Genomic DNA, 24,512 nt, shown 5'->3' on the forward strand with positions numbered 1-24,512 from the left:
TACTGTTCACTGTCTTGTCCATTTGACTGCTATGCTTCTTGCATGTCCAATAAAAACGTGTCAATAGTATTTCTCCATCTTTTGCATGAAATCCTTCTGGCATAGCCACATGAGAAGTTCTAATTCAAATCTGAGAAAAAAGGTTTCAGTCAAGTAGGTTCAATATTGTAGAATCTGAGAAGCGAGAAACATATCTGATCTTGAGTTTGCAAAACACCCTGGAAATTTGCAGGAGTTAATTCACCACTGTACTCCTCACTTCACGTGTCTGTTAACCAAGCAACATTGCATTTGGAGTCAAACCAGTGTTGTTCACCTGGAGAACAGTGGGTACTCACAAGACCCAATCCCAGTTTATGGTCACTGAGTATGCCAGCTGGTATTATTGTCTTAAATTACTGTCTGGTGTTATTGACTTGACTTATTGTCTGCAAATGCATTACAATTTGTGGACTATTGAATTGACTCTTTTTGTTTCTTTTTAACAACTAAACATTAATGCTAATATATGACCCATGAATTTTAGTTACTTGAAGAGTACTTCAGATTCAGAAAAGAAATAGATTAGTAATTAAAATAACCTTGTCTTTACTTTGACAATGGAAAGCTTATTAAATCACCATCTTACAAAAAAAAAAAAAAAATCATTTTCTGTTGAGATTGTAAAATGAACCTGGCAGATGTCCTTGTATCAGTATTAATCTTTGCTGTGATGAGAGTATCAAGCATTCAAAACTAACTGCTCTCTGCAGATGTTACTGTAACCAACACAGGGAGAAAAATCTTAAATCAATGTTATTATGTGACAATAATGCAGGTTCCTCAGAAAACATTCCAAATCTCTATTGCCCGTGATTACAAAGTAATGATATCATGCATGCTGCAACTGCAATGCTAGCAAAAGTCAGTGCGTTGGAGGTGCTGTTATTCAAATGAGCTGTAATTCTTTACAGCCATCTTGTTCCCATCGATTTTAATACTTCATTTAAAAGTCACCGGGAGGAGGGACCGACCTTGGCTCGATATCAGGTGCCCACTGAAGTCACTCTATCAGTCCCCTTCTTGGCTGGACAGGGCAGAGAAAATGTAACAAAAGGATTGTGGATTGAGATAAGGACAGGGAGAGATCACTCAGCAATTACTGTCACAGGCAAATCAGACTCACTTGGGGAAAAATTAGTTCAACTTATTACCAGTCAAAATCAGAGTAGAATAATGAGCTATAAAACCAAATCCTAAAACACCTTCCCCCCATTGCTGCCTTCTTTCTGTGCTGAACTTGATTCCCTCCTCCTGCCAGTTGTGCAGGGGAACAGGGAATGTGGGCTGCAGCCAGTTCATCACACATTGTCTCTGCTGCTCCTTCCTTCTCTGGGGTTGGATTCCTCACACCCATCATCTGCTCCATCATGAGGTCCCTCCCACATGAGACAGAGCTCCATAAACTTCTACAAGGTGAGACCTTCCCTGGTCTGTAGTCCTTCATTAAATGCTCCAGCATGAGTGCCTTCTACACTGCTTTGGTGTGGGACCCTCAATGAGACCACAAGTCCTTCCAGCAAATCTGCTCCAATTGGGCTTCCCACAGGGTCACAGGCTCCTTTGGACATCCAGCTGCTCTGGTGTGGGTTCCTCCTTGTGCTGCTCCACTGTGGACCTTTTTGGGTTGCAGGGGGATAGCTGGTCTCACCACAGTCTGCATCATGGGCTGCCAGGCAATCTCTGCTCCAGTGCATGAAGCACCTCCTCTCCCTCTTTCTTCACTGATGTTGGCATCTTCAGAGCTTTTTCCCTCATGTTCTCAGTCCTCTCTCCAGCTGCAGTTGCTTTTGCTCAGGTTTTTTCTGTCTTCTTAAATCTGTTATCACAGAGGTGCTACCATCAACACTGACGGGCTCAGCCTTGGCCAGTGGTGGGTCTGCCTCGCTGGCACAGGATCTGTCAGACACAGGGGAAGCTTCTGGCAGCTTCTCACAGAAGCCTAACCCTGTATTCCCCCCCTCATTACCAAACTTGGGCCACACAATACAGCTGCACAGACATTGTGAGTGGCCTGTAAGTTCTTAAAACTGCATACACAGTGTATTATAAGAAGATATTGCTGAGGAAGAGATGAATAAGAAAATAGGTGTCTACTGCTGCATAAAAATTCATAATTCAAATTTGTTCCTTGAGACCTGAGCCTTTTATAATGTCATGCAGGCTACATGAAGGGGATGTATCATCTCCATTATTACTGGTTCTTATGCATTGCTCTCTGACTTCAATCTACTTCTGTGATCTTTTACTGGATATGAATGTACCTGGATTTAACCCCAAGCTGCTTTTCTTCAGCACAGTGAGTTTTCAAAGCAGTCTTAAATTTTGTCCGTGGTTTTTCAAATTAATTAAGCAGTCTGATACTTCTTTGCTGGTGAATATCTATGTAGCTGGAATGGAAAACATGTTTCTTGTTAATCTTCATTTATTATTTCTTAAGTGTATTTAAAAGTTCAACAGGATTGTTTGCTTCACAGTATGGATAAAGGGTGTAGAAACACACATATTATCATAATTTGACAGAATTATTGAGTGGTAGTAGACAAGTCTTCTTTGTTTTCCTTTTTTCTTTATTTCAGTTGATGAGCCTAAATTTAAACAGTTACAAGTTTCCTAGTAATCCCCACCACTACAATTTTAATTAATGCTTATAGAATTAATCATGAATGGCTTTAAATATATAGCAGTGAATTATAATTTTGCTCCTTTTTCTTTCAGAAAAGGAAAAAAGCACCTTTCGTTTGAGAAAAGTGATTTATTTTCTTTTTTAAATAAATACATCGTAACCTAATAGAAAATTTGTGCTGTTATATCCAACAAGAAGCATGTACTTAGAAAACATCATAGACATTTTAAAAACATTTCCCAATATTGATTTAGAGAATGATTTTGGGAGTCTTCTTTTGCCATCATGTTTCTGTACCTTGGTCATATGTTGAATCTGATTGATGCTTGCATAATTTCAAGACAAATGCTCTATGTGTCATGTTTTGTGAATTTGCATTGACATATTTGCCAGGTCTTTATCAGAGAAAAATGAAAAAATAAAGTAAACCAAATAAAAATGTCTATTCATTTGGAACATGAAACAAGTAACATTTCTTTTCTGAAAATCACCATATGCAGCAGTTTAAAAATAGAATAGAAATAGATAGAATAAATTAGACTAGAATAGTTTCAATTGGAAAGGAACTACAATGATCATCCAGTCCAACTGTCTGAACAATTCAGGGCTGGCCAAATTAAGTCATGTTATTAAGGGCATTGTCCAAATGCCTCTTAAACCCTGACAGGATTGGGACATTGACCACCTCTCTAGGGAGCCTGTTCCAGTGTTTGACCACCCTCATGGTAAAGAAATGCTTCCTAATGTCCAGTCTAAACCTCCCCTGGCTCATCTTTAAACTCTTTCCACATATCCTGTCACTGAATCCCAGGGAAGAGATCTCAGCACTTTCTTCTCCACTTTCCCTCCTCAGTAAGCTAAAGTAGGGAGCAATGAGGTCGCCCCTCAGCCTCTTTGTCTCCAATACAGGCAAACCTGTATCAGCTACTCCTCACAGAATATGACTTCCAGCCCTTGCTCCAGCTTTGTTGCCAGCCTCTGGGCACATTGAAGAACATTTATATTCTTCTTAAATTATGAGGCTCAGAACTGCACACAGCACACCAGGTGAGGCTGCACCAATGCTGAATACAGTGGAACATTCACCTTTTCTGACTCGCTGTGCTGTGTTTGATGCATCCCAGGATGTGGCTTGCTGTCTTGTCTGCCAGGACACCCTGCATCCCCTGGCCCTCTTCAGGGCTCCCCATCCATTCTGCTCCCAATTTACACTTATGCAAATGGGTAGAGTAAAACTTTGAAGACAATTACAACTGATCTTTGTGGCAGACATATTATTGCCAGATTTTAGTCTTTGTGAGAGATATTAACAGGTTTGAGAACTTGTAACTTACCTAAATGTTGATATGACACTATCTTGCCAGAGAGCTAATATGTTGGAGAATATTTTTAGTAAAGAGTCATGAAGTATAGAACTATTAAAAACAGTTAAACCCAGGGAGAAGACTAGCACTGAATTCCATGTTTCATCATTAGTTAATTTATTTTAAAAATTATTTATAAACTGAGAAAAAACTATGTGTGTGTAATGAATAGGACCTGCTCAGAAATACAGATCAGAAATATAGACAGTGTCTTATTTCTTGCTTCTTTTTCACTTCTTCATTAGTGATTTTGAAAGAATGCACATTAAATAATTCTTTTACATAGAAAAGTTCAATGTGGTGCTGAAGTGAATTGAGCTGAAAAGTTAAATCATCATGGTCAACAGGTGTTATACCCATTCAGGCTGATATTAATTGCTAATACTGTAGAATCACAGTATTAGCAATTAATAATTCCACAGAATTTGGAACCTGGTGGGTGAACCTTACCTGTTTCTCTATGCCCTGGTAGGATATAGTGGTAGAACTGGTTCTCCCTCTCAGTTGTATTTCTGCAATGATTCATGCTATTTGTGTTTCCTTTAATAAAGTGTTAAAGAAGAGCTGCTGTAGTGTAGGTGCACAGCAGCTGTGGTAATTGGGTAATTGGGTAATTGGGAGTTGGGGATGAGGCTCAGCCACACCCTAATGGGCTACAGCTGTGAGAAGCAGGTGAGCAGCATTGAAGGTAATGAGACCCAGAGTGCTCAGGTGCACTGACCAATCACCAAAAGGAGCAGAGGGCACACAGGGGCAATGCATGAACAATCAGGGGTATAAAAGGCTGGGCTAAAGCACAAGAAGGGTAGCTGCTTGAAGCCTTCTGAAATTGTATGGTGTTACTCTGTATGGGTTATAGCCATCTGAAACTGTGTGATGATACTCTATGTATTGTAGATGTCTGTGATACTGAAGGAGGCTGTTTGTTGATAAGAATATCAATATCTTACCTCTACTCACTGGATAATGCTGAAGAAAGGCAAATGTAAGTGATTAATTCACATGGTTTGAGGGAAAATACCAGAAAAAGCAATATTATTATGTACCTGTTGTGCCTCCCTAGGCCTCTCTCCTATTCTTCCTTATGTCAATGAAAGTTTGTACTTTCAAGCTGAGAATGCTGAGGTTTATTCTTGTATATTACTTATCTCAAAATATTAAGCACTCTGTTTCCAATGTGATACATTCCTCAAAAGCAAGGTGGTTGTGCTGTAAGTTATGCAGTGATATTTATTTAGGCCAGACCAAATTCATCTAGAATCACCTCAGAATACTACATCTTCCCAAGGAAGTAAGAAAAGGTTTCTCTTCTAGCCAGAAACTGACTGAAATATCCCTTTCTCATTGTAACTGGTAATTGATCCTCTTAAGGCAAGTCCTGAGTGATCAAATCTGGAGGAAGACAACAGTATTTTTGCCAGATTCTGAAAGTAGGGCATAGTCAGAATTTTTTCTGTCAGCTACAGTTACAAATGCCATCTCAACTCTGTTTTCTGCTTACCTCTTCAAAGTACCACAGCCTCACAGCAGGATATCCCTGTGAGTTCTGCTGAAAGTGGAGCATCTTTTGCAATGCCAGGTGCTATGCTGTTGTCTGTTATGCTGCTATCTGTTTGCCATTCTGGCTTGTATCACTGAGCATAGTGCCCTGAAAAAGAGGTTGATTAAAGGGTTTGTTTCAGAAATGAATGTGTGAGAGGGATTGGTAGCTGTTGGAAAGTGGCAAAGATCTGCTGTAGTTTGATGGTTCACTCTTTACACAAACTGCTGACTTGTGTGTGTGTTTGTATAACTAGACAGAGGGGAAAAAAACCTCTGAATTTTATACAAGTTTCTTTCAGATATCCAGATTATTGTTGTGTCGTTTTTTGATATATACTAGGAGGTTTCTCAGAGGCTTAAGTATCAAAAGAAATGCAGAATGTTATTGAAAGTTCTGCTGACACAAGATGGGATAGTGCTGTAGGGATTCATGGCACGTACACTGCAGGGTAAGAGGAGCTCATTCCTACCAGCAGCAAAGCAGAAGCACCAGAGACATGATAGTTTCTAGCAAGGACATTTTAAGTCCTGCTTAGTCACTAACTTGGAGAATGACTTCAGGCAAGTAACTTCAAAAGATACTAAAAAATAGGGAATATTTCAACACATCAAATCAGACACAGATGACAATGTTGCCCTGTTTGGAAATGAATTTGTCAATGAAAAGAAAAACCAGTGAAGTTGAGAGACAGAAAACTGCTGCCTGAGGACACTAAACAACAGAGCTGTCCTAGTACAAGATGAGTAATATCTCATGCTTTGTAAATTGTTTAAGCTGGTATGTTCACTTCTGACAAAGGACAGTTGACAGAAAGAAACCAATAAATAGAATTTTGAATAGTAAGTCTTTTGTTATGGACACCGGAATTTTTCATGTATTTTTTCTGGGGAATTCTATTAGCCAAAAGACTTTTCAAAGTACTTCTATTAAAAAAAGATGTTGAGATGTTCCTGCTGAGGTTATTTCTTTGTTCCTCATACAGGATATATAAGAGTTGTCCAAGTGTCTTTTAATACAGATAAAAAGCATGATTTTTGATGTGATCATTGTGTCCCTTCTCCCTTTTGAAGACTCTTCAGGGAACCAATTACTTGTATTGGAGAGGACACTTGTTGTGTGAACTGAACATTGAGACCCTTTGACAGAATGGTCTTATTTAAAATATCACCAGTTAGTTTGACTGGAGGGATGTGATGGGTTTTTTTGTCACATGCTCACGTTTCTGTTAGATTATTTGGTAAAAAGCTGGTCTGCACATGCAGAAAGGAGCATAGAGATACAGAAGCTGGCAAGGGTACCAGAATTATGGACTTGGAAGTTATCTTGCCTAGACTCCTGCCAGGGCATCCCAGGTAAGTTTCAGCTATGTGCCAGGGTGACCCGTCAGGATGAGTCTCAGAACACCTTGCAGATGGAGGCGGTCACTGCGTAAGGGTACGGGACACCTTATGGGGTGCACAGGAAGAAACATTTTGTTTTTGCAGGAAACTTATAAAGGGACACTTGAGGAAGGAAATTAATCTAGGTGATTTGGGGAGGAGCAATCACAGAGAAATAGAAGGGTAAGGGGATTGGAAGGGCCACTTGCAGATAAACAAGATAAGTACACTTGTCTGGCCATGCCCTATCTGCTCAGTCTGTCCTATATTCTTACCAAAATCCATTTTTCAACCCTTTTCTTGGGTTCCTGGGTATGTGTGTTTGTGTCTGTGGTTCCTGTGAATGTGTTAATAGTGAAGACCAAGCTGGATGAGCCAGCAATGGCCAGGGAGTCATTTGTGCCTCTCAGTGCGAGTCCAAGGGAGAATTAAATACTGAGGACTGGGGGAGTCCCAGCCATGTGTGTGTATGTGTGAGTACAGGGCTCTGCATCAGCAGCTAAAATGGGGCATCAGGTGCCAGCAACTGGGGAGACTGGGACCTCAGAGCAGCTACTAGGTGCAATTCCTTAACTATAATCTTTTATTACTCACAAGTAGACTACACATTTTTACAAGAATGAATTCCTTGAATGATGAATACATTTTTGAAGTAATTTGCATTGTAATGTAAGATATGGTAGTGTAATAAGTAGTGCACTTTTTTTACTTTGAAGGTCATCACTTTATAAGTGCCAGATCGTCAGGTGATCAGCAACTTGTCCCATTTTTTTTTTCTGGCAGAATAGAACAAAAGCCTATTGAATATTTTGAGTTCTATTCTTTTTTAATGAAGCAAGTAGCTACAGAAGAGCTCAGGTACCTCAGAAAGGCAAGCAGTCATCACTGATGACAGTGTTGAAACCAGAAGGCAGAGAATCCACCAGGTATTAGGGAGGTATTTGTAAGGAATTATGTACACTGAAATTAGTTACCTGATGCTCACGTGGATCTATGCACTTTAGGAACCTTTAATTATCTTGAAGTGAGGCAGAAGACAAAAGCCAACATAATCTTCTTAGAGTCATTCTAGTAGCCCTGAAAAGGCAGAAGATACCAGACAGAACCACTGTTTGCATAACTAGTATGAAAGAGAAGGTTTCAGTTTGCCAAACATTTATCCTGAGATGGTTGGATAATGAATACTACAGCTTCTCACAGAAAAAATAGTGGTGATAAGCTCCTCTACTGGAGATTAGCTGGAGCAACTATGAGGCTGTTAACACAAAAATAAAAGAGAAAACCTTATAAGAATGCAAATGTGGTATAAACACAAACTCAGGATCAAGTCAACAGATGTGGAAAGAATATATATTTCATTTGCTATATGGTGCTGCTAGAAGACAGGCAGGAGGAATTGAAAATTCTCACTGATTAGAAGAAATTTGATATAACTAGTATTGCTAAAAGTTGATGAGTTGATTTGCATGATTAGAACATTAAAATCAGTGGCTATTACCTACTTAAGGAGAACAAAATAGTCAAAAGAGGTAACAGAGTACACTGAAGAAACTTTGTGATGATAACTAGCACAGTCCAGAAGAGTGAAGAAAAATTAGTAATTGTCAGTTAATGCTGTAATCTTTAGAGACATATTTTAGATCTCATACAGGTCTTAAAATCGCCTCTTTTAGCCCGATTGAGGACTGCTCTCTAACATGAAAAATTGTGTTCCCAGTTGTTATTTCTCTATTTTGGTCACCATTATAGCAGGTAAAGATGCTTTAGTCACCTGGCCTGAATCAAGACTAGTTGTTAGGTTTATATGCAGTCTGGCAAACAAATGAGCTAGAATTTGGGCTTGATGATCCTTGCAGGCCCCTTTCAATTCAGAACATTCTATGATTCTATGAGTGTTTTCCATTAATCAGAAATTACTGAAATTTACTGGAGGACCAAAGTTATTTAATCCCACAGCACAGGCAAGCTCCCTCTGCCTCACTGGTAAAGTGAAAGTTAGAAATAAATCACAATATGCAGCATATGAAATACTAAATAGATACCAAGAACTGCCTGGTAGAAACGGCCTTCTTATTGTAAGAAAGAAGATGAAGGCAAGTAACAACATTGGGAAAAGATCCATGATAGCTGTGCTAACATTAATAAAGTGGGTGGTTTTTTTTAAGAGTATGGGAAACCAATCAAGGAGTATGAATGCAATGCATGGCTTACTGGTGATTGTCACTGAACATGTCTGTCCTGCACTCTGCAGGAAGTGCAATAAAGGGCTTATTTCACAGGAGGGCCATAAAGTTTTTCCATTAGTAACTAAGAGGATGATAAACACATGTCATGACAGAAAATTCTGAATTTAAGTGGTTTGGATGGAATTTCAGAAGAGATGATTGAAGGAAAGTTTGACCAGCTGATGTTCACTCTTAAGAAATCTTGGAATAGTTGATACATTCCAGATGACTGAACAAGTGGATATTTTGTGACATAAGAGACTTTATTCTTGAAAGAAAAATTAATAAGGAGGTGCTTTAATTGTCAATTATTAAAAAATTAAGGAATGTATATCACTATGGATTTATTGAATCTAAGTCATGTCAAATAAACCTGATTTACTTCATTAAGATTACAGATTTAGTTGATAAAAGGAGCTGCTTGTAACATAGTTTTATTTTTATAAATTATTTGACTTTGTCTTGCATCCTGTCTTGATTGCAGAATCAGTACTACACAACTATGCATTTAATGAACTTGTGAACTGGCTAATGAATAACCTATGAACAAGTAGTTATCAAAAGAAAATCAACCCCTGTGAGGTGTTCTGCAAGGGTTGAGAGTGGGTCTGACACTACTGGATGTTTCATCACTTTTTTGAAACTGAAAATTTGTCAGTGTTAAATAAAGAGAGCTTAGGGTTATCCTGTATGACTTAAATTTCTTGGTCAGTTACATTCCATCAAACTAAAGACATTTAAATGCAACCAGCCATGAAAGCTATAAATATGTAAGACACTTATAGTTCAAATTACAGACAGTTAAAACAATATATCCACAAATTTTCAAGTATCTACCCCATTCTGTCATGTTATGCTCAACCTTCTGCTGTGCCTCTGGGTCTTAGAGCTTCACAAGTCTCTCACTGGGAGAAGTATGATGATGATGAAGTCTTCTGTGTCACTCTAGAATCCACTTGGCATTATTTTTGTGATTGCTAAAGCAGTCACCACTTTCTTCTTTCTCCATTGGTCCTCAAGGCAATTTTAGATCCAAAGTCACTGTATTTGATGTTCTTTATATATCTTAGATACTTTTTCTTTGCTCTCATACCTGAAACTCATTTTGCCCAGCTCTGAATGTTACATTACTTTGAAAATCAGTAATTGATGACCATTGCTACTGATGTCTTTTCAGGCTTACCTAGAAACAGAGGCCAGACAAAATGAAGAGAATAAAAAGCAGTTATATTTACTGAAGATCTTCAGCTACACTTATGGCAGACAAAGCCCCCCAGGGGCTACATCCAAAATGAAAAACTGGTCCTGGGTTTTTACACTTTTATAAGTTTGGTCCATTTGCATATTGGGGATTAATCTTCCAATTACAGCTTCAGGTAATGAAGTCATTTTACCCCAAGTTTGCTCCCCCTGATTCACTTTTGTTTACTTCTCTCAGAGCCTGAGACAGTGAGGTGTCCTTGATTCCCAGGCTTAGAGAGGAATTGTTTTATCTGATCAAAATGTAGCTAGCACTGTATATGGAGTATAGAGTAATACACTAAAGAATTGCAGGATTACAAATACATGACAAATATAAAAGCTAAAATCCTAAGATGGCATTCCTTGTTGCAAGTGGCCTCTGCTGTCTCCTATGCCTGTCATTTTAAGGTTTCCACTATCGTTAGCTGTCCATTCTCCTCTACACAGCATTTCACACTAGGGTCATGGATAAGGCATTACATAAGCATAAAGTGCTCTTACAATGTATTAGTTTCAAAATGCATCAAACAATAGAAGCCATTTGTACGATTGTATGAAGCTCAGTAGAAGTTTAAAAAAAACAAACTCCATAGGACTGCCGTGGTCATTGGGCAATTTCTGTTATCTGCTAAAACCAACCTCCAGGCAGGCCAGGACTAGCCTACACAAAGCTTGACCTGTCCTGGTGCCTGTGTTGTTAACCCTAAGCCTGTGGTCTGGTGTAAGCAATATTACAAGCCTTGCTAGGCTACAATATTGTGCTAGAAATTACAAGGGAAAGCTGCTTACAAGTCAATGTTAGGGTCGATAAGACTTGGGGTTATTCAGCCTACAGAAGACTCAGGGGAGACCTTACAGCAGCCTTCCAGTAGCCAAAGGGAGCTTACAAGAGTGCTTTACTGTGAGGGGGGTGAGACACTGGAACAGGCTGCCCAGAGAAGTTGCCCAGATGATTCCCCATCCCTGGAAGTGCTCAAGGTCACATTGGGTTGGGCTTAGGGTTCAGGTTAGGTTGGATGGGGCTTGGAGCAGACTGGCCTAGAAAGTGGCCCTGTCCATGACAGGGGAGATGGAACTAGATGATCTGTAAGGTCCTTCCAACCTGAACCATTCTATGATGATTGTATCTTAGGTTCTGTTTGACTGACTCTAATAGTGGTGATTTTAAAGTAATTTAACAGAGAGGATTTCTTCTTGATCGATTGAGATATTGTTGCCTTTTGTCTCAGAATGCTTTCTTCTGCTAAAAGCAAGCAAGCAAATAAAATTACTTTTTGAATGCACTGTCTAATATTTCCATGGCAACATTAAAAACTCTCAGTTTAGTAATGTGAAAACAGAAAAAACCACAATATTGTTACCTAATGACTTGGTTCAAGTTAGTATACCACAGTTTTAAATCATCTAAAGAGAAATTTACTGTGAAACATCTTCAAGTCAGTTGTTAGTAATTACATGGGTGCTGCTGAAACAGATAAGTTCCAAACACCAACTTCTTTTGACTGTTTTAGTAGTGTGTTCTCTAGTTTGTGTCTGTCTTTGGCCATTATTTCTCTAGTTCTTTGGGGAGTTGTAGCCACAGCTGTCACAGTTTTTATTCTGCATTATTTTGGTACATGAGAAATAGTTAAATACTCCCAGGCTTTAGTGGTGGACAAACAGATTCTGAAAATGTTCTTTAATTGTGGGTGCCCCTTTCTCTTCTGGTGTCAGTTGAAAGAACTTGATTTATTTCAAGAATCTCTTGAAAAGGCAGTGTGTCTGTTACTGAATTGTATGCCTGATACATTCTCTTCTAAAAGGTGATTTAGTACTGGCATCTTTTATAGGACCAGGGATACCTGCTTCTCCCTAAACAATAACAAACCAAGCTTTCAGCAGCAATTCTAGGACTGGAATGATCACTAAGGACTATACTTAAATATTATCCAACAGTGTAAAACTAATGTGCTAGTTTTGGCTGGGGTAGTGTTAATTCTCTTCCTAGTAGCTGGTATGAGCAAATATGCTTTGGATTGGTGCTGGAAACAGTTCTGATAACACAGGAATGTTTTAGTTACAGCTGAGCAGCTCTTGCACAGCATCGAGGCTTTTCCTGCCTCTCACCCCACCCCACCAGCGAGGAGGGCTAGGGGTGCCCAAGAAGCTGTCAGGGGACACAGCTGGACAGATGACCCCAAATGACTGCAAGGATATCCCATATCATGTGGCATCATGCTGAGCTTTAGGCTGGGGAAAGAGGGAAGGAGCAGACATTGAAGGTGATGGTGTTTGTCTTCCCAAGTCACTATTACACATGATGGAGCACTGCCTTCTGGGAATGACTGAGCACCTGCCTACCCATGGGAAGTGGCAAATTAATTCCTTCTTTTACTTTGCTTGTGTATGCGCATTTTGCTTTACCTGTTAATCCATCTTTATCCCAACCCGTGAGTTTTCTCACTTTTAATCTTCCAGTTTTCTCCTGGATTCTGCTGGAGGGCAGTGAGCAAGTTGCTGCATGGTACTTAGGTGTTGGCTGGGGTTGAAGAATGACAACTAGCCAAATTAAAAAAAAAAACCAAACAATAAAATTGAACAAACCCCCCCTAAACAAACAAAACAAAAATCAAAAAACAACACCCCTCCAAACATTTCATTAAAATATATATTGAGAAGTTAAGGAAAACAATAAAAAACCAACATAGATTTAGCATTCTTCTGTTCATCCATCTGTCTTGAAAGAAGAAATGTTCTTTTGTTTTTATTATGCATTCAGATTCTATGCACCTAAATTTTTACAGCTTGCTTAATTCATCACAGAACAAGAAAAAAAAAGCTTAAGAAGCCAATTTTGATGCAGGCTTTTTTTCTGAAGAATAAGGTCATTAAGGTGAGATGACATCCCTATCATTCTTTAAATGTATCTGAATATTCTGTTTGGAGTTTTTAATTGTTTTATTTATCTCAAATCCCTGTCATACAATAAATCAAGCCATGGTAATTTTTTCTTGTCATTCATAAACATTTTCTTCAGTATATGTATAAAATGCTTATCTGTGGGTGCCTTTTGTTCTCTCTTTTTTACTGTTGGTGAATCTCTTCTTTTTTTTAAAGCTCACGTTCTATTTCATTGGTAATATTAATCAGAAATATCCAGGGACAAAGTTGTCTTTACCGGTTGCCGTGGTCATGGGGACTAAATGGCTGTATGCATTTTCACATTCAGTAGCAGCACTGTCATCATCAGAATCCCAGATCTTCATCATGAGACTTCTTGGTTTAACAGATAGGAGTGTCCATTATCCTTGCTTTGTTTCTGTTATAGTGTTCCACCTCATTTTCCTGAGCTGTTGGCATAAACTTTTACACATGGCAAAACTCAGTGTAGCAATATCTATGAAAAAGATTGTTGACATCTAAGTAATAAAACACCTTCCTGTAAGCTGGTAGTTGTCAGTCAGAAGGACTGGAAGTAGTGAATTCACCATCACTGTGAATTCACATATGCTTGCTGCTGACTCCACACAGTGATTTGTGAAACCCAGCATAACTTAGAAATCAACAGGTTCTGACTTTTGCTGTCACTGGTGCAGTAGATCAGTTTAACTAATGTAATTGACTTTAACCAAATGACCATCTACAGCCACTGAGGAATAGAAGTGCAAATTTAGCACTATTGATTTTTGCCAGGTCACATCAGTGACTATTTGGATCAGCTTTTTCAGCTTTCCAAATACAAACTCTGCTATTTGATTTGCTTCATTATAAATGTAACGAGCACTCCTGAGGTGATCAGCTAATCAGTGTGGGTTTTTATGCTCATCAGGTCATAAAACTCATTAATGGATACATTTAGCTTCCTACTGCTGTTGACAGGATTAACTGTTTCTTTTTGGTGCCTTATTTAGCCAAACATTAGAAAGAGAAGTTTCTGCAGATCAGATATAAAAATAAATAAGTTGCTTCATATTTAAGATGAGGGCTGTAGATAATTAACTCACTCTTGAGTTCCATAAGATAAATTCAAGTTTCTGTTGTTAAAAAAAGTGTTTAAATTATTGTAAATAATTTTTCTTTTTAATTCTGTAAAATAAGTAGGGTTATTTTATACAGTTTCTAGTACTGCACTGCAGTTTGTCCTTCAGACACTGGCACTGGAGCACCTACTCATTTGCTGTTTCTCAGCCTAGGGACATGTGAAGACCTGACAGTATTACTGGGAAGCCCAGCAAAATGACAAAGATTTGGTAATAAATGAAGGTACTGATACCCTGAGTATATCTTGTGCCCTCAAAGGGCAAAATTCTCCTTCTCCTGTTCTCATCTCAGGAGCCCAAGCACCCCATGTGCAACTGCCCCATTTAAATTTCCACTTAAATGAAGTCATTACATTCTAATGGGGATGGATCTTTTCTAACGCTTGAAAAAAAAGGAGGGCACTGAACTCACCCTTTGTGGTAGGAATAGAAAAAGCATGAAGCAAGGCATTGCAGAATTATGCTTCCAAGTTTTCAAACCCTCCCAGCTGATTATTTGAAACAACTGAATAGTACTGTGTGCACGTACGAAAGACAGTTTTTCTTTCTGATTTAGGGCAAGTTACTTGGAATAATGGAGGCACTTTTCTCTTCAGAACAATAAATACACTTGTTTTAATTACTCTCTCAATGTATGAACAAGCCAATGAAAAAGAAAATAAAAAGGGGGGGGGGAAGGATTCAGTTATCAAAGCTCCACTATGTTTCATGATTAAAAGAGCATAATATTTTTTAGTTTTATTGTTGTTTTCACAGAAATAAAGCCCATGAAATGGAGTTGAAAAGTGTAACTGCTGCTGGGCAATTAATATTGGCTGTGCGTATACTATGTTTTTTTTGGCTTACTAGGTATCCCATTTTTTTTTAATCCACTGAGATAATGTCTTCTGGCAAGCCTGCTTTGTCTGCATCACTCCTGCCTACTTTGTCTCCTCAGCATCTACACTTCCATCCTGGGCACTGCCTTCAGAAGTGGCCTCATACTGTGTCGTGGGCTGTAGCCCCTCAAGCTTGTACTTTAGAATGTCTCTTACAGACAGCAGCGAGGGCTCCTGGTACCTGATGTAGCTCTGGATGCTTTCGTGGCCCAGGGCTTGCCTGGGGCTTATAAGCTTTTTGCAATTGAACTGGACTTACCAAGAACACAGGTGATCAGAGACAGTTCAGCATAGAAACTCCCTTACATAGATTTGATAAGATTATACCTTTTCTGCCCTCATTGGGATTCTTCTTTGTTTGGATACAGGGACATAGCACCTTCCAGTTTAGTCCTGTAGCCTAACTGCGTTAGGATTTTAAAGACCATCTGAGCAGACTGCATTGCAGCATTTTAGTTTTCTTTATTGGATCACTTGTGTCAGGCTTTATGGATCATCAATGTTACAAATAAATTCCCCATGGATTTTGGTGTACATTTTTCACTCAAACTTTTATTTATATATCTTCTTCCATGTTTTTTTAGCTATGATGTCTGACTCTCTTTTTAGTTTTTGGAGAATTTAAAATACAGATGTTTACAAAAGGTTATGGAAAACTTGGGGGCAATATGGCATTTCTGCCTCCAATTTTGTTATTAATGTCTGAACCTGAAAACCAACAGCAGCACAATTCTCTGCTGCCAGAGGAACTACAATTATTTCAAATTATCTAGAGGTGACAATATCAATTGTCTTACCCTTTTCCAAACTACAAATGCAAATGTCTTACGTATCTTCTACAATGCAAAAAGCCATTGTAGATATGGGCTTAGACAAAATCCCTAGGAACCATAGCAAGCCAGACAGATACTCCTCAGCAAAAATCTGGTGTTCTTAGGTGCTCTAAACAGCAGTCTGCTGATTCTAAAGGAACTTCTATATGTAAACTAAAATCTGTATATTCATGTAGCTAATATGTAAATAATAGCTTAAATTAACTGCAATGCAACTTAGTAATAAAATCACTTGAAATAATTTTCAATCTCCATTGAACATGTAGTATTCAAATTATATGTTTTTATTATTAACATCATTTGTGTGCATAGTTTTTTAATTTTAGAGAGTTTTTATGTAAGCAAAATGTTAAAAATTATTTCAAGCTTCTCTGTAAGAGGCTTTCCAGCAATTTGATCCCAGCCTTGCAGATTTCAATTAGAATTGAAGCTTAAATGCAAGAATTGTTTACAGAACAACATGTTCCTCCTCTACTGTCTATTGATTTTCATTTCATCCCACATCTTCAAGTTTCCTTTTCTCAAATGCATGAAATGCAAAATCAAATGTCTGAACAGAAGTTTTCTTTGAGAAAGAAGGAAAAGCATAGAAAAAATGACCTTTTTAATATTTTGTTTTCTTCAGATTGATTGCTATTTTCACTTGCAAGGCAAACAGAACAATCTTAATTTAAATTTTGATTCCTATGGTCAGAGTGATATATTATTATCCTCATGTCATTTAGTCGTTGCTGTCATGATCCCAGCTCACAGGTCTTGAGGGATTGAAGAGTTATAGTCAATACAATTTAAATAACAAAAAAACCAACCAAACAAAAAAAACAAAAAAAACCCAAAAACTTTTAGAAATGCCTAGAACTAATTTTCTGTCCCTAATAATATCTCAATTTCAAGCACAAGTCTCTCCTGTCTCAAGAGGAAACCAGAGGTGAGACTGGAGACCCATGGCTTTGCACGTCACTGGAATGTGAAGATTTTGCTTTTCCAATAGAAAAAAATGAGTAAGATGCCAGATAAGAAGAATGTATTTAGATTAAAGCTGCTTGCAAGTGTAAAACTAAACTGCATCCTGGCACTATTTACTAAGGGAGTAGAATATTTATATTTGGTAGAAGTATTTTAGTCAGGGAGGAATTAATGAGTGAGTGTAAATGACAAAGTGATACACTTCTTTTCATACCTCTTTTTGAACATCTTTGTGCGTACACCCACACAGACACACACAGAGTTTTACAGGTGCTGAAAATATTTTTCCTATTTACTTTTTTTTGGTGAAGACTGAACTATAAAATTTAGTATGAAGTGAAGGATTCATACAGTTATTTTGAAGGAATCTATGTATTCCTGCATCTCCCTGGGGTAACAATGAACTTGCTAAAAATTCAGTGATATTGAACATTTCAGAATAGAATTATTACCCCTGTTTCTGACTTGGAGGAGTTCAGCTCCCAAAGTGGAGGGTGCTGCTCCTGTGGAGTCTCTGGCCTGCAGCATTCCTGCTATCTATCCAGAATACTGGCATGTGACAGGAGACAATGATTGCTTGTTTCTTTATTAGCTTGCTTACAGAAGATTAGGTGCTGGCAGTAGTTGATGAAGTTGCTAGTATCTGCTAAAGATTTATTTGGTCTTAGACAGATTCTTGCACATTTTTGGATGAGTAATCAATTTTCTGTCAAAAGAGGTGTTGGTTATCTGCCTAGAGAGAGGCTCAACTCCTCATTCTTGTATTACCCTGAAGATGACTTGGGGTCATAAGGGGTGCTCTTGGCAATTTCTGTGACTCTCAGTTCGAATGAGCTGGATATTTGCAAAGGTGGTACAGTTTCTCAAACCACACCCAGATTTAATTTTTTTGATGAGCAGTCATATACCTATACTATATTTCAATTTTTCAATCTTGGGATGAGATTTAATAGTCATATTAATATAAAAATACAGATATTATTTCACTGAAATGTTCATGGTTTCAGCATTCATCCCTCAGTGTGATGCAGAATTGATCATTATTGCCAGATAGTATTCTGAGCAAATGTTAATAGGTAAAACAGTTCAAAGAGAATATGCTTACTGAAGATACAGACTATTTTCCAGCAGTATAAACTCTATCATTTAACTATTATCAATCTGTTCAGCAATGCTATGTGATAATATCTTGCTTGTGAGGTGATTTAATATTTACTTGAAATGATAAATATTGCTGGTTAACATTTCTAGTAATTTGTGCATAGAGGGCACTTGTGTAAACCTCAGGTTTAATGACACTGAGTTGGCTCTGTCCATGACAAGTATACAGAAAAAAACCCCATGTTACCTCAATAGGAAGTTGTAGGATGTCACATGGTCTGGAATATCCCTTTGGTCAGTTTGGGTCACCTGTCCTGGCTGTGTCTCCTCCCAGCCTCCCAAGCACCCCCAGCCCCCTCCTCAGCGTGGCACTACAAGAAGCAGAAAAGGCCTTGGTTCTGTTCAAACCCTGCTCAGCAATAACAAAAACATCTCTGTATTGTCATCCCTGTGTTCAGCACAAATCCAAAACACAGCCCCATATCTGCCACAAATAATGAACACTACCCCAGCCAAAACTAGCGCAAGGAGGATCAAAACTAACTTGAGAGGATTTAATTTGTGTTTAAAATCTAGATGGCTAGCAATGGCCATATTCCAGTAAGTCAATGAAGATATATTCAATATCATCAATATAACTCAGAAAATAATTTGGCTCTGTATAGGGCAGTCACCTAGTGGCTCATCACCTGAATCACACACACAATCTATATTTTCTCAATATCTATTAATTGTAATAGAGGCTTAGATGGCTCATGTGCTTTCAGAAAATTTACTGGAGTTTTTTAAATTATGAACTGAATCTTATCCTTTACATTGAGGACCTGTTATCTTTGCCAGGGTCCTCAAAACAGAAAAATATAAACTCATACAATTATTCTTGTAGATACTGTGGTTAGCGGTCATATATTTCTTCAAAGGTAATTCTCTTAAATTTACATTTTCTTCTAAGTGTATGTCTCTTCCTGGAGTGGGACACCAGATGAGCTTGGTTCCTGTTTCCAGAAGTCAGATATGGTACTGGTTTACTGCATTCCTCATACAGGGAGAATCAGAGCCTCAAGTTCTGTTTTCCACCCTCTGGGAACTCTTGAGTGTTCATACATAGATTGTTTCATACTGACAAGGTTTGGCAGGACTGACTGGTTACACGCTGGGGACAGACAGCTTCATCCCATATGATTTAAGACAGTGATACTTTCTTTCATGTTACTGGGAAACATTTTGTCAGTATGTGGATTATCATCTATGGGTTGCAAGTGTTACTTTTCCCCTTTACACTTTGGCCTACATCAACAACCTCTACTAATTTTAATTTGCATCTTTGCCAGAGTAATAACTGGGAAGTGCTACAGCATCAGTTTGGAGGCATTTGAAAATTTTCCAAGCTACTTTTGCTGATACTCTATCATTGAATCTCTAATACCCACAGGTATCCCTCAGTATTCTCCTCAGTGACACAATCAGCCATGTCACTCTGTCCTCCAGTGTCTCTGCACTGCAGGGCTGCAGCGAGCTGACACGCAGTACAAGTGTTAAGATTTGCAGAGCTGCCTTGATGGGAAGCTCTGAAGTGTAGACTTGTGCTTCAGTAACTGTGTGGCACAGGCCTGCAGCAGACACACAGCCCAGAGGCAACTCAAACACAAGCCAATGTGGAAGCCAGAGATGCTCATAACTCTGTATTTCAAGCCACAGAAGCTTTGCAAATGCAAAAGCAAAATTAAGTCTCTGAACAGATGTAGAGAGAGATTTTTCTGAGTTTGTACTTCTAATGTTCAAGACTAAGTAGCTGGTATAGCAAGTATAAAAGCCATTCCCTGAGTTGCTTTTGGAATTAATCACTGCTGCTTTGGTTCAGATAACATTTACTCATTCAAAATTTACATTGCACCTGTCACTTTTATAAGGAATTCTATTTTAGATTAGAATTTCTTATGCTCAAATGATTTATGTCTTCTGTAATTTTTCCTCTTACTTTTTGGAGGAACCTCTTTCAACAAAAAAATATGAATGTAGGGAAAGCTATTCCTCAGAAAATATTTAAATTATTTGTTCACCATGTGAGACAAATGCACTGCCCACTGTTTTATTTATTTGAATAATATTTAAGTCTAGCTTATTTCAATCATGTCATAGCAATCTTCTATAACAAAAGGTTTAGCACTATTTCCCTATAAAGATCTTCTCAATCAGCAGAACTTTAATTCTTCTCTCTGCAGACTTCTGTTCACACTTAGATTATGACTTTAGTGTCAAACTTCACTGTGGTTTTTTTTTCACTAGCTTCATTCAGGTAATATATAAATCTATTTCACTCCATCTGATCTTGACTTCAGTATGTCTGTCTATGCAGATGGTGGTTGCTATCCCAGATGAGCTGGTGGCCCTGAAGTGCCAAGACATTAGATTTGATGGTCGTTGACTAATTGGATTGTCATGTAAATAATTGATGTTCTTTGTTCCATAGCTGAGCCTCTCTTCCAAAAATATTTTTGAAGGCAAAGAACTAGAGTAGGAACCTGTCAAATGTAAACCATCACACTATTTGTATAAATAAAGTGGTGTTTACATGAAACCCTAAAACATTATGATCAGTTTTGTGGACACCATGATTCAGGAAAGCTGCTGGCTAACAGAAGAAATATGTTCAAGCAAAGGACAGACAAGACAAACTGACTCAAGTGAAGACTAACGAGTTGCATGTTTGTATTTGAAGTGTCACTTTCAAAATTTCCTTGCAGTAAAAAAAATAAGGTAATTTTGTATTATCTATTTAGTAGGTACATGTGAAACATATCCCCACATTTTAGATCTCTAAAGCACTAAGACAGAAACAAATATAGTTGTAGTCAAATATTTGATTTTCTTTAATTTTTATGGAAGTTAAAGGGCTTTGTCATTTGCTCATTGTTCACAAAGTTTTTACCTCATGGTAAGGAATTTATGGTTTACATAATTAAGTTTTTGGGGAAAAAGTAATGAACAAAATAGAGAATAAAATATATGGTTTCTTTAGGAACAGAGTCTATGTTCTGAGAAAATTCTATAGGAAGATGGATTGCATGAGTACATCTTTAATATCCAAGACAGATGATGTATACTGAAAAAAGTGCATCTTTGCTGGATTTAGCACTGCTTCATTCACCACATACTGACTGAACAATGTATGACTGTGGTATTAAACCTCTGGGAAGGAAGCACGTTTTCACACCTGAAGGGTTGCATCTGAATGCAAATGTCCTGCAGGAAAAAATATTGATTAACTTTAGCCTTTCAGACTGAAGGAATTAGTTACATAACTTGAAAGTATAATATATATCTTACCTTTAATTTAAGCTGTTTCCTTACAGTTTACTCTAAAATGTAGATAGGATAGGATGAAAAAAATCTCTTGCAAGAAATTTTCACAAAATCACAGAATGTTTAAGATGGGAAAGGAGGTCATCTAGTTCAACACCCTTCATCAACCAGGGGCACCCAGAACCTGTTGCCCAGGATCACATTGAGATGGCTTTTGAAAATCTCCAAGGATGGACACTCCTCCTTTCTGGACAACTTGTGTCAGTGCCTGGTCACCCTCACAGTAAAAAAAAGTGTTTCCTGAAATTCAAAGGGCACCTCCTATGTCTCATTTGTGCCATTGCCTCTTGTGCACTACTTTCAGAGCCTCAGCTCTGAATCTTCTCTTCAGCTCTTTGCATCTTCCCTTCAGGTATTTATAACATTCTCCCTGAATCTTCTAATCTCTAGGCTGAAAAATCCCAGCTCTCAGTCTTTCTGTGCATGAGAGATGCTCTGGTCCCCTCATCATCATTTCGGCCCCTCAATGGGCTTGCTCCAGTAGATCTATAGCTCTTAAATACTTATCTATTTTTATCTATATCTATCAATTTCTGTCATTTTATTCAGGGTATGTTTCTTCCATGTTGCAGAAGGTTGCCATGAACTCTTGTATCAATTATTTTTTTTACAATCACATAGAGAAAGCCAGCTGTAACTAGAAGATATTGTTCTGGTGCTCCTTTATTCATAGTCCTGCCATGTTTTTTCTGCTCCTCTGTCAACTTCAGTGCTATAGTTTGGTCTATGTATTGTTATGTTTGAGCACAGGGTTTGCCGACAGATGGGAAGCTGAAACTACCCTTGCATTCTTCTCTCAAATATACCAATGTGATCCTAGACTAATATGGGCTCTGCGGGACTACAGCAGACTTTTTATGTTAGATAGAATTTGGTATAAATTTTAATTAGCTGTATATTTACCTTATACAAGACTCAGTATTTTAATTGTAATCTCCTGTATTAAAAAATCCTCACACAGAACATTTAAAGATTATAATATTTATATGTGGACGTGTCTTACAAGTGATTTTGACAAATCGAAATCAATCCACCAGCCTATTTCACTAAAACTTTGGCTCTAAAAATACTAATAAATATCTCTAAAAATACAAAGATTTATAGGAATGAATAAGAGGAATCTTATAGGAAGGTAAGTTGTTATTTTTAAGGGATAAAGGCAGCATCAGTAAATATTTTTCTAAAATAAAATATAAAAGATGGAGCTCTTATAGGATCTGGCAAGCAAATACGCTTATAGTTTTTCTTAGAAGGCTGTTCTCTGCTCCTGCAATCATTTCCAAAAGTTTTTGTTGCTAGCAAAAGAATTATGAGACTGCTCTCCATTCACCACATAAATGATCATAATTTTGATCAAGAAATGAACATGTGCCACATGATGAAGTTTGTCCTTCCTAGATATCTTTATCAGAGCATGCACATGGCTTCCCCCTCCCTTCCCTCTGTTGAAACCAGCTACAGTTTTGGCAGGAAAATGATACACTGCATTCAGTGAATGCTTCCTACACCCTGTGTATTATCTGAAACAGCTCTGTCAGGCCTGCAGTTTATCATTCTTGCATGGCATGAAGCTGGGAAAACACCAGCTGCAGACTCTCCCCTTCTTTTCTTTCCACTCTGCTACAATAGCACATTGTTTCTGTGGCTTTCTCTTGACCTTGGGCCATGATTAAGGCACTGGAAGGTGCCATGCAAGGCACTGGAAAACAATACATGTCTGAGCATGGTTCCGAGCTTCTCCCACCCACAGACCCATTCACCAGGCAGACTCTGTTTGGGTGGGAGAAGAGCTTGCAATGGTACAGCTGGTGTGCCTGGATACCCTTCACATACAAACAGGATACTGGGTTCTTTCTGTGTGACATACCCTGGGTCAGTAAGGAGCAGGACAATTTGTGTGATCGGGTGAAGAATCTTCTGTGACAGCTCCCCAGGACTTTGGACTGAGCAGTGCCTTGCAAGCCTGCCTGCATTACCTACAGGTCCAGGCACAGAGTACTGGAGGAATATCCCACATTTGAGAGTCTGGGCAGGACACTGCCTCTAAGCCTATACTTCTGGTATCACTCAGCATGCCTTCAAATGTTCTACAGCTTCCCTGTCAGACCAAAACATGCAAGCATTCCCCAAGTCCCATGAATGTCTTCCTCTGTTGTATTTTGGGTCTGCTAGAACATTTCAGATGACCATGGGTGTGGAAACCCAGGGCACCAGGAATATTTCTCTGCTGCTCTGGGGTGTCCTGACCCCCAGGGGAGCACTGACTTTGACCCTCATTCATGGAGAAAGTTTCCTAGACTTCAGGATAGACTAGAATCCACAAAAGTGTGAAATAGATAATAGTGTAGGTGTATCACTTGGTGAGAAATTTAGGTTTTGGGATTTTTGGTATGTTGTGGATGAAAGCAAGATGGATGGCACAGGGTGTCATCCTGAATTTCTTCTTCATGCTGCTTCTTCCTTCTTCTCCATGGGTTTGGGTGGCATTTTGTAATTGGGCAGAATAGTCTCCTCTGGGGGCTCTTTGGGATCAGTTATTGGGTTAAAAGGGAAATAATCCAGGTGTCGGTTCTTAGTTTAGTCTTAAAAGACCTTGTAAAAAGAGATTGTTGGCCATTTTGTGCTTTGCTATTGAAAAGCTGCTGAACTCACAGTAGTGAGACTGATTTACTGATAAGAAGTAATAAACACTTGAGTCCAAACATGAACTACCATCTCAAGTGCCTTCAATCCAGACCCAGAGGAACCAATACATGGGCACATGTGTTTCTCTAATTGTGTTTCTGCCCTTGGGCCCTCCTGATGCTCAAATGTTTGCACAGAGTAGATCCACATTCATGATAAAGGAAGCATAGACACTTTACTGGTCAACACCTACATTTGAGACACCTGAAGTTACATGTATAGTATCTGTAAAGAACATGTGCAATTTTG

The sequence above is a fragment of the Agelaius tricolor genome, unplaced genomic scaffold (assembly GCF_023055355.1).
Source record: "Agelaius tricolor isolate 1412-34295 unplaced genomic scaffold, bAgeTri1.0.p SCAF_1, whole genome shotgun sequence".
Lineage (NCBI taxonomy): Eukaryota > Metazoa > Chordata > Aves > Passeriformes > Icteridae > Agelaius > Agelaius tricolor.